Source organism: Lactuca serriola, chromosome 9 (genome assembly GCF_051521515.1).
Source record: "Lactuca serriola cultivar US96UC23 chromosome 9, Lser_US96UC23_V15, whole genome shotgun sequence".
NCBI classification, from domain to species: Eukaryota; Viridiplantae; Streptophyta; class Magnoliopsida; order Asterales; family Asteraceae; genus Lactuca; species Lactuca serriola.
This window is the reverse complement of record NC_136416.1, coordinates 108,893,503-108,905,491: the sequence shown is the minus strand read 5'-3', so window position 1 is coordinate 108,905,491 and position 11,989 is coordinate 108,893,503. Positions and strand designations below refer to the sequence as shown.

General features: G+C 36.0%; 1 pseudogene; it reads right to left on the bottom strand.

The window, feature by feature from the left end:
• Nucleotides 1-301: 301 nt before the first annotated feature.
• Nucleotides 302-419, bottom strand: LOC145077545 (5S ribosomal RNA; annotated as a pseudogene).
• Between the last annotated feature and the right edge of the window lie 11,570 nt (nt 420-11,989).

The following is an 11,989-nucleotide window of genomic DNA, read 5'->3' as shown; positions in this document are numbered from 1 at the left end:
CTTTGCTTCGTCTGCTTGACCTCACGGTCCATGATCTCTACAGGTTCTTCCACGAAGGAGAGGATCTTGTTCATCTTGATCTCGGCGAGTAGGATTACGATATTCCTGATGGAAGGTACATTTTCAAGCTCAAGACGTGAAGGGTAAAATGTACGTTACTAAGTTCTCAGTGTAGGTTGGGTTTGTGAGTTACAGGGCCGATTCGGGCAAGAATCCCGGAGGTCCTAACTATCTTGGATTTAGCTTACTATGCTTTCCGAAGCGTATCAAGCCTTTCCAGTGTGAGGCCTCCAAAAGGATTTGGCCTCACACTTGGATTTCCCAGGGGGTCATCCATCCTAGTACTACTCTCGCCTAAGCACGCTTAACTACGGAGTTCTGATGGGATCCGGTGCATTAGTGTTGGTATGATCGCACCCGCTGAAGTCTGTCTTCTTGATGAATAAGACTGGAGTTCTCAAAGGTGAGGAGCTTGGTCTTCTCATTCTTTTGCTGAGTAGTCGTTAAGCTGTCCGGACGGTTCTCGTGTCTCCGTTGGTGTGTGACTGTAGGGCGGTCGGGTTACAGGAGTCGTATTGGGTTCTAAGTTCGTTCGCATGACGATGCGAGCACTTGTAATCTTAGGCAGTCTCTGTCCTGAAGCTCATATTAGAAGTCATACATGGTTCATCAATCGCAGTCTCGTGTATGCGAGTCGTATATAATTAATATTGAAAAGGTAGCCGAATAAATGATTCTTATTTAACATCACATCCCAACAAGGAAAAGAAGTTAAAGTGGAATCATCAATTCGAAACCTGTAGAAACTTGATTATATACCACCCCTATGTATACATTCTTTAGTGATAGATCAACCGTATGGGTCTTTGGATTGAACTTGACGTACTGTACGAGTGGTACTTCGGGGAGGTTTGTTGAGGTTTCTTCGGAAAGGATAAGAAACATGAGGTACTCTATGAATGAGTACTTCGGTGTTCTGGAATGACAGCTTCGCTAGAAAGATGATTTCGAAGAAATAGATGTGCGCATGAAACTGGTATTGTGCGAATCAAATTGACTCTAGTGGTATAATAATATCGGACATACTTGAAAGTAAAGACACTATATTTAAACATAAGGCGTTACAGACAAAACACAATAGTGCAACTTTTAACAGATTTATAGTACTTTAGAGTAACCACAGGAATGATGTTGTGAAGAGGTATACTACAAAAGGCAAGTATACGCAGCATGAGGGTCCCTTTACTGACGGGGTCTCGCAAAAGATAAGACTCAAGTTGCACTAGTTTTAAACATGTTTTATGAGTCTATTACAACGAATGCCTTAGATAATTTAACGAGGGTCCGGGGTAGTCTCTCCTGCGGCAGTGATCCTTAGAATTTCCCCGTCTGTGCCGGAGTTCTTTGTTATTGGACAATCCTTCTTGAAGTGCCCTAGCTCACTGTATTGGTGACATATGGGGCTGGTACTAGCATCGGTGGTGGAAACGAGGTGTCTAGTCGGAGTTATGTGGACGTGGTTGCTTTCCTTGTTCTCCCTTTTTGGGCAATTTCTTTTATAGTGTCCAGTCTCACCACAATAATAGAAACCCTGTCTGGCTCTAGTGGTGGTGGTTCCACAGAAACGGGTAATGTGTCCCAGTCTGCTGCAATTGATACATTGAAATACCCGGTAGGCTCCATTATGATGATAGCTAAACTTGCTACACTTCGGGAGCGTTCCCTCATATTTCTTGCGTCCCTTTTGGGCTTGACGCTTCCGTTTCTTGAACTCTGAGTTGTGGCTTCGCGAGCCTGCGGCTGTTATCGTTTGTTGGCTTCCTGGATTGATACTACGATCAGGATTTTCAACCCCTTCGTCAGCATTTCTTGCGTTGATAGTGTTACGGTTTGCAAGGACAGCTGTCACGGCAACCATCATGCCAGCTGTAACTGCGGCTTGGAAAGTAGCGGTGTCCATAGGAAAGGCAGGGGTTTCTTTGTTCGGTTGATTGTTTCCGGATGACGACATGATTCTATAACACGAAAGATAAGGATTTTGTGAGAGATTTTGGGTTGACCCTAGATGTACTTTGATCGCTCAAGTAAAGAGTAAGAGTATGTTCTCAAAAGTTTGACCTACATCCCTGTGATGCAGTCCTAGTACGGATTGGAAGTATGTTCATGAAGGTTTGACCTACATCCCTATGATGCAGTCCTAGTAAAGAGTGGAAGTATGTTCGTAGAATGGTCTTAAGACGCTTGGCGTTTAAAACAGGGTACCATCGGTTGGTAAATAACATGATCCAATCCTTGAAAAAGAATTAGGAATGATCCCTGAGTTAAATTTCCTTAGTTTAATAACTCGACTAGGGTGGGCTTCAAATAGACTCCCATGATAGCACGATGAAAGTATTTGAATAAAGAATAACACAGAAGTTAGCCGATTGTCAATATCTTTGATAAACATGATGTAATAAGTTCGGGAAAAATTGACCTTGTAGAAGGTCTTACATCATATCCAAAGTAGAAAGGTTTTGGCCGCATAAAGACCTAACTAAAAGTACCTACAGTACAAGGCAGTTTCATAGAAAAATGCCACATAGGACAAAGATAGGAAAAACAATTCCTTTCAACAGGGAAAGAAAGTAAGGCATTTGCTACTGGTGACGGTCATCCCTCTAGTGAACCCTTAGTTCAGCCAGTTGACGTTCCACATCAAGCAGGTGTCTTTCGTACACCCTCTGGCGTACTCGGAGTTCTATGACTTCGGCTGGTGATTCAGCCTGTGCTTGAAGCAGGGTTTCATGGTCTCTCTCAGATCTCTCACGAGCATCTTCCAGGCTAATGGTGCGAAGGGTATGCATTCTCACATTGGTGACAACTTCTATGATATGATGTAGGTCTGTCCTGCCTTGAATCTCATTTCGGGCCAATCTGCGGACCAGGATTGGCAAGATTCTATCTGCTGAGCCCCCATTGCTCAGGTCATAAAAGCTTTGGTCTCCATTAAATGGCATGGGCTGATCCTATCCTTGGCTCCATGTTTCCAAGCATTCTACCCAAGGAGGCGTCGGGCCATGAAAATTCGGACGAGGGTTAGGATTTGGAAAGGGAGCTGTCTGGGGTAGGTTCTCAACCTCGGGTTCGGAGTTATCATCTTCCAAAATGTCTTCAGCATGGTGATCATTCAAAGGGATTGGATGATCATTATCGGGTTCTTCTCCAAACCATCCAGCATTGCCTTCATTCAGAAGGTACGGGTTGCCATGGGGATGGAGTCCATCCATGTTATCTACGCGAGAATTGGGGTAAGGAAATAATTATTAGACGAACTATCTAGATAATTATTAGAAAATCTTCATTACTTACATCACTATTTGTAAAGTGCATACCAGTCATATGTAATCAAAACAGGATAGGCCTTCGAATAAGTGACCTTAACTCCAAATTCACAAGGAACCACGGTAAAGCAAAAATTTCACAGATTCTAAGTCTATAACATCCTAGTTACATATAACCTTAGTGTATCCACTTAGCAACTATCAACTTAGTAATGAAGATCCTTTTTAGTTCTCAAGTAAGTAATTATAGTAACACAAACACCCTTATGGTATTTTATACCTAGGTTATGTTATAATGTTCTCATTGTAGTAGTGTTGGTAAGTTTTTAGACTTGTTGACACATCACAACCATTCTTGGTCATGTGCTAATCACTCCTCGGAACAACATAGTTGATCAGGCTATGCCACTTCCAAGACTGACCATACATCCCCGAGTTTACCTGTGATATTCAACAATCGTAATACTTTTGTTCTTGTCATTGTGACACGGATTTTAGTATGAATGTAGGCACGTATACTTTGTTAAATATTTTATTATTTAAAAGTATAAACTCTTGGTCAGAGTATTTTTAATCCCTTGTATTTATAGTTAGTATATCTTTTATGGGTTGATATACTTAATTCACTATAAACAATGCTCTGATACCAATCAGTCACACCCTAAAACCAAGAACGGCGGAAACGTTCTGGGGGAGGACGTCATGTAATGTATCGCAACAATGTAAATTAGTAAACAAGCAACAACATAATCCATTGCATTCATAGTATAATTTTAGTTACAAGTGTTTTCTTTCATAGTATAAGACAACATAATGAATAATCAAAATATAAGAGGAGTCTTGACTGCTCCGTCTTCACAAAACCTGGTCGTCGTACCTGTCTATTTGTGACTTGAGAATACAAGTTATTTTGAAAGTGAGTATCAGCCAAAAAGCTGGTGAATTCATAAGTATTAATGTGTCTTTGAATTGTAAAACTGTGAAGTAAAGACTTGTAAACATTTGGAGAAAAGTTTGTATAAGTATCAAAACATTTGTAAGTAATTGTAAACGTTTGAAAACCCTAGAAAATCCCTATGATTCCTACTAGTATAAAAAGTAGTCTTCTACCAAGACTTAACTGTTTTGAAAGTAACCTTCCACCAAGACCCGACTGTTTTGAAAGTAGCCTTCTACCAAGACCCGACTGTTTTGAAAGTAGCCTTCTACCATGACCCGACTGTACGACTATTATTATTATTCTAATCTACCTCATCGATCATGTGAATATGCCACATAATAAAGGTATTAATAATATATTAACTGGAGTTTTATATCCTTTTGTAATTGTCGTAAGTACTGTAGTATTTGTAATAAGTAACTACTTTTGTACTATTTTGCCTTAATTGAGGCTTAAGGCATAATGTGATGGCTAGATCCCATGCTAAACGCTCCCTGTTAAGAGATTATGCGAACCAAACGCGACCCCTGCAATGATTGCAAGCCACGAACATCCACATTACTATGATCACGTATACCCAATATAACTATCACAATGCATTGCAATTCATTGGTATAGTTAGATCCTGAAATTGTTCCATGCTATAGCACCTTGTTATGTCTATTTTGTTATTGTGTATTGTAATCATATTTATGTAAGCGTATTCATGTATGCGTATCTATGTAAATGTATTTATGTAAGCGTATCTATGTAAACGTATCTATGTAAACGTATTCATGTAACATGTAATGTACTAGTATAGACTCATGAATGAACTTACTCTTGTGTGAATCCTTGTACTTGGAATGGTAAGTAGTATCTCCTAACTATACCTATAATAGTTACTAATAATGTACGTGTGTAACTGAAAGTATGCCTTTGCTACCCAAAGGTACTGAACTGACTGAGGAAACTTTTATGTCTATATATGTATACATGGTATATAACTAATATGCAGACGACATTCGGACGACTAACTGATACCCTAAAGCCACATCCCAACGAGGAAAAGGAAATAAAGTGAACTAGCCTTCCTAAGTCCTTTAAAAATTACTTATATAACTATACATATATGGGCATGCATTTGACAATATAAAATCATAAAAGAAGTTTTGTAAAACCTTTGAAAAGTTTAATACTAAGAAACGATGACTTGATGTCAGTTTGTAAAACGATTTGAAAGTATTTTGTTTGATAAGACAGTTTAAGTATAAGGAAGACCTTTGTTTGAAACTCAGTTGTAAAAAAGTTTAAAAGGAAACATACAGTATGTAAGATAGTTTAATAAAGAGTTTTAAACATATAAAAACGTTTAAGAAAGTCATTTGAAGAAATCTGTTTGGTAAAAAAGTTAACCTATAGTAAATCCATTTGCAGGCTAGTTATTAATCACATGTGATTGATATAGTACTAAACATGATTCAAATTGTATTCCCCCCCCCCCCATAAAGCACTTATAAACATTTCAAAACATTTAAAAAATTTAAAAGGTTAATTAAGTGGTATGAACTCAACTGTAGTGAGTGGTTTGTTCAGAAGTGTCGGACAAGGTGCTAGGTGTCAAGTGAGGACTTGAACACACACAATGGTCCTAGTTATCATATAATAAACATATATGTAATCTAATTAGTCAATTAATAACTAATTAATCATGTTAAGACACCCTAGGTCATGGAAACACTTTGATTCAAGTGCTATAGGTACTAAAGGGTTGCACCTAAGGGTTGTATGATATGGTATTGTAGTTTATGGCCCATGAACCACCCCTTTATGGAGTTTACGGCCCATTACCATTTCCCCATGAGTTTAGGGCCATAAACTCATGGTACTAAGTGCCAAATTGTGTTTTGAGGCCTTACAAGTCATGATTGGGCATCAAATGATCAAGTCCAAGCCTTAGGAAAGCATTAGGGGCATAATAAGACCACTTGGTGGAGTTTACGGCCAAATGACCATATTATTATGTGTTCACGGCTGTAAACTCTCTTAGGTACATGTATTTATTGTTGTTTAAGATCTTAAACACTTCTAGGAAGGTTCAAGGTTGGCATCCAAGGCTTAGGAAGGGACTAATGTCCATTTTACCACTTAAAAAGGGGTTTACGGCCCAAGAACATCCTTGGATGTAAACTCCTTTGTTCTTGTGTTATTTGATGATTTTCAAGTGTTATCAAGTTCATATTAAGCACCCAAGAAGCTAGGGCAAGTGTACTTACAAGATAGAAGCTTGATTTGGTGTTTAAGGTCCAAGAACACTAGTGTGTGTTCTTGGTGTTTTGAAGATCTAAGTAAAACACAAAATTGAATGGATGAAATGATGTATAAACACTAGGTATTATGTTATAACAACAATTCAAGTCGAGAAACACTTACATTTTCGGGAGATTGGGTGAAAGATAGGAAGATAGTTGAGAGAGAATAGAGGGTGTTCTTGAGAATGGAAGTGAAAAGTGAGGAGTTTGAGGAGTAAACTCATGCCTAAGGCATGAGTTCACGGCCACTAGGGAGTTTATGGACCAAACTCTAAAATTTTGGCCGTGAACTCCTTATTAAGGTGGTATGTGCGGTTTTGCAACTCCAAGACTCGAGACGGTACTTCCTTTCATCCGTTCGTTTGAAGAATAAATACTAAAAACACTCAAACAGATTTTAAATTGGATAACAATTATTAGGAATGTAATTGACTTTTAATTTAAGTGCTTTACTTTCAAGTTTGAACTGATGAAAATTCCGGGTTGTCACAGTAAATATCAAAGAAGTGAAGAATTCAAAGAGCTACATTGTGGTATTAAAGTTGTAATTCTTTCCAGATCATATGTAGGCTTGGTTAGCTTATCTAAAAATAACTTGAGATTAAGATAGATTTCTAATGATGGATTCGGATGGTTGCAGAAATGAGTGTTATATAAGCTAACGGGTGAAGCTTCATAAGGATTGTGAGTATTTAGGATTGGGACGCTATTAGGATCCTTAGAGACAAATATATGCATTGCGGTCTTGGTATAATGGCTGAATTCAAAATGGATTGTCTTATGTCATATTGGTGACGAAAGTTTAATTTAAAATTAATTAATTTTGTTTGACAGCAAGCAAAGGTTAAGTGTGGGGTATTTTGATATTGCCTTATTTTTACCCATTTTTAGGGAATATTTTAATACATTTTAATTAAAATTTTGGTTATCTGCAAAGATATATGGTACTTATTGAATTAAATTTTATTATGCAACCAAAAGGAACACTGTTGAAGGATAGGAACGGAATTGACAGGAATTGGAACTTTGGAGGATGGAAACTTAAAAGAAGATAATTCTTGCGAAAAACCCGAGTCACAACGTGGCTAATAATATCACGACGTGGAGTGTGAATTCTAAAAATAAGTATAAGGAAAATCAGAATCCTTGCCCAATAAGGATTTGTAGCAAAATCACGATGTGAAATCCTTGTTCACGTCATGATGCACAAAAATTATCCTTCACTCTAACGATTTTATGAGGCTTTTGGAGAGTTTTCTAGAGGATAATTAATCTGAGAAACAAATTTTAGAGTCCAGGAAGTGCACAAAACATCCTTTTTAAGGAGAATTACTTAGATATCGAGAGATTGAGAACACATCATCACATTGGTTTGGTACACTTTAATTATGTCGGCTTCTATTGAGATCGTGTCTATGTTTTTGGCCATGAGTAGCTGAATTTTGTTGTTTACAATTGGCTATATGAAGCTTTAAGAGGGTTTAGTTATCTAATTTTTGGCTTTTAATTATTGGTTCTATGCTTGTGTTAGATTATCATTACCTATCATGTTAATATTTTTGAATTTGGTTGCTTGAATTCAGGTTTTATGTAGTGTAGTGACCAATAAATTACATGAACTTGTTTCCTAGTAGTTTAGTGACTATTAAATTGCTAAAGCTAGGATCGATCGAATCTTAGATAAGTGATAAAAGTAACTAATATAGTTGTGTTGGGGAACATAAATTATGACCATATTTGTGTTTGTTTAGATAAATTTTACATAGTATAACTACAAATAAAAATTAAGTATGTGTTTTACTTGTGTATGACCATACAAGGTAGTTAACTAAATGGTGAAAATATTAATAAATTTGGACTTGAATTGCTAATTACGTAATTATTGGTGACCAACATTAATACTCCATAATTAGTAGCTAACTGTAGAGGAGAAGTGTGAGTATTTAGGATTGGGAAGTTATTAGCAACCTTAGACATAAATATGCGCATTGCAGTCTTGGTATAATGGCTAAGTTCAAAATGGATTGAATTATGTGATATTGGTGATGACAGTTTAATTTATATAATTAATTTTGTTTGTGGGCAATCAAAGGATAAGTGTGCAGTATTTGATATTGCCTTATTTTTACACAATTTTAGGGAATATTTTAATACGTTTTAATTAATATTTTGGTTATTTGCAAAGATATATGGTACTTATTGAGTTAAATTGTACTATGCAGCTAAAAGGAACATACTTGAAGAATAGGGACCATAATTAACAAGATTTGGAACTTTGGAGGATCGAAGCTTAAAAGAAGAAAATTCATGCGAAAAACCCAAGTCACGACGTGGACATTAATATCACGACGTGGATTGTGAATTCTAGAAGATACATATATGGGAAGTCGGAATCCTCATCCATTAGGGATTTGTATCAAAATCACGACATGAAATCCTTGTTCTCTCCATGAAGCACGAAATTTCCAAAACTATATATTATACTTCACTCTTACAATTTTAGGAGACTTTTGGAGAGTTTTCTGGAGGAGATTTTTTCTTAGAAACCTGTTTTAGAGACCAGGAAGTACACAACACATCCTTTTGAAGGATAATTACTTACAGATGGAGAGATTGAAGACACATCATCACATTGGTTAGTACAGCTTAATTATGTCGATTTCTCTTGAGAATGTGTCTATGTTTTCAGCCATGAGTTGCCGAACTTATTTGCTTTCGTTTAGCTAGATGAAGCTTTAACTCTATGGTTTACTTATCCAATTTATGGATTTTAATAGTTGGTTCTATGCTTGTTTTTTATTATCATTACCTAGCATGTTAATATTTGTGACTTTGATTGCTTGAATTCAGGTTTTGTGTAGCTTAGTGACCATTAAATTACATGAACATGTTACCTAGTAGTTTAGTGACTATTAAATTGCTAGAGCTAGGATCGACCCAATCTTAGATAAGTGATAAAAGTAACTAATATAGTTACGTTGGAGAACATAAAGTATGACCATAATTATGTTTATTTAGATAAATCTTAGATAGCTCACCCATAATTAAAAAATAATTCTTTGTTTTGCCTATGTATGACGACACAAGATAGTTCATGAATTCATGAAAATATTAGTAAATTTAGACTTGAATTGCTAATTACAAAATAATCGGTGATCAACTCTATTAATCCATAATTAGTAGTTAACCATAGAGAATAAGTGGATTCGAACTAAAGGGATGTGTTTTTAGAACATTGACTAAAACTATTAGTTAATTATTTAAGTTTGTCTTTGTTGGATAAGGTGTCTAAGTCCATAACTTATTTCGTATACACTTGACCCGACTCGGCATGGTCTATTTGGGTTGCACTTCACCCAACCGATTTATGGATAATATTATGAGAATTGTATACTTATGTTTTATTAATATATTGTAAGTTATAATATATTAATATAAAGTCATGTTATTTAATTAAGTTTTAATCTTAAATTAATTATGAATTGATTTAGTGATTAAAAGGAAGACTAATTAAATCATGGGCTATTATATTTATATGGTGTGGGCTAACACTCATTTGGGAATGGGCTTAGCTTATATGGAAGTCCATGGATGATCCATGGAACTTTTAACCCATGGATCCTTGGAAGAGGAAAAGACATGGGTTATTAGCGTTTACCCTAATCATCTACACTATATAAACAAGCCTATGTTGCATGAATTGACACCCTAGTGTGTGTGTGTGTGTGTGAGAAGTGGTGGTCGATTTCTAGTGCAAAGAATACACTATCATCAGTTTTTCCAAGTTTGTGGTGATTTGTGATTTCCACTTGAGGCATTCACATTATTGGTGCTTGGCTCTCAAACTCCAAGGAATCAACACTCATTAAAAGGTATGTAATTCATCTAGGTTTTTTATGTTTAAAAGTTCCCCATGCAATGCTAGATAAGTTATAAACCTTTGAAAACCAATTTTGCATGTATTTTAGACAAACATAGATCCAAGGTTTATTAGGGTTGCATGTACCCTTAGGAAGTGTTAGAATGCTCAAAACCCAACAGTGGTATCAAAGCCTAGGCTTGTTTGTTGATACTTGATGCAAAATTGTGCTTAAAATCGAAACTGTTTGCTGTCTGAACAGGGGACTCGCCGAGTCCATGGGGGGACTCGACGAGTCCAAGGGTTTTTATGCACTCGACGAGTTGGTCATGCAAAGTGCAGTTTTTCGATTGTTGCTGTTTGAAATGGACTAGAAACATTACCCTAAACTGTTTTGGTGTTTTAAAACTTGTTTTAGTTGGTGTAATGGTTTTTCTAATCCATTTACAATAGCTTATATCAAAATCTCATGCTTTGTATGTGTTCATATAATTCTTGAAACTTTGATGATCAAGTTCATGTTCTTATGAATTTAGAAGATGATAGGAATTATTTGATGAATTGTTTTGAATTAATTCTTGATCATTTATGTGTTTTAATGTAGTCCATAATTTGTCCTCAAGTTATGGATATCCAAAGGTCACTTCTTTTAAACACACATTTAAAACACATAAGTTACATAAAAATGAAGAGTCTTCATTTTTATGAACCTTTAGTTCATAAGTTATGAAATGAAAAGTTTGAATAGTTACAAAACTTGCCCTCAATTTTTGGAATTTGTAAAGTTTCACACACTTTAATAAACTTTAATTCTAACCCTTAGAGTTTTAATAGTTAAAATTCAACACGTAGATTATTTATAACATTAATGGTTAATTATTATATATATATATATATATATATATATAAGAATAATTCGTTTTACCATTAGTATGCCTCATTCACGAAGTCGATCTATAAGGGGGGTATAAGGTTGTTGCCTATAAAATGGCAACTTAATGGGTGTCTACTCTCACCCACCGCTTCCTTGATCGGTGGAGGGTCGTTAGTCGAATGGGTAGGACAATGACTTTAAATTTTCATTATAAGTATAATGATTATGATAAAGTAACTAAATATTTTAATTCCCAATCTTAGTTACTTTAGGAAAAATATGAACAAGGTGCTAGCCCATGGAATTCACACTTTGTATCTTACCAAGTCGTTGGTGGAGCGTGTGTGGTTAACCGGCACACTAACTTGGACTAGTAAGGATCACGAAGGGTGACTTAATATTTGTCATAGATTAATGGAGCGTGTGTGGTTAACCGGCACAATGATTAGGTGATAATATTAAGGGTACCAAGTGAATTAGTATGGTTATTCACACCTTGTTTTGTGATCTTCGGCATCCTAGTCACAAAACTTGAAGGGCACAATCGAGATTGAAACATGCCATTGAAAAGTTCAATGAATCTCAAAAGAATCTAGGAATTTCAAATCCAATTAAAACCTAATAATTCATTTCGTTTTTCATGTTGGGAATTGGTGAATCGTCATTCACCTACCTTAAATATGTTATTACTTAGATTACGGC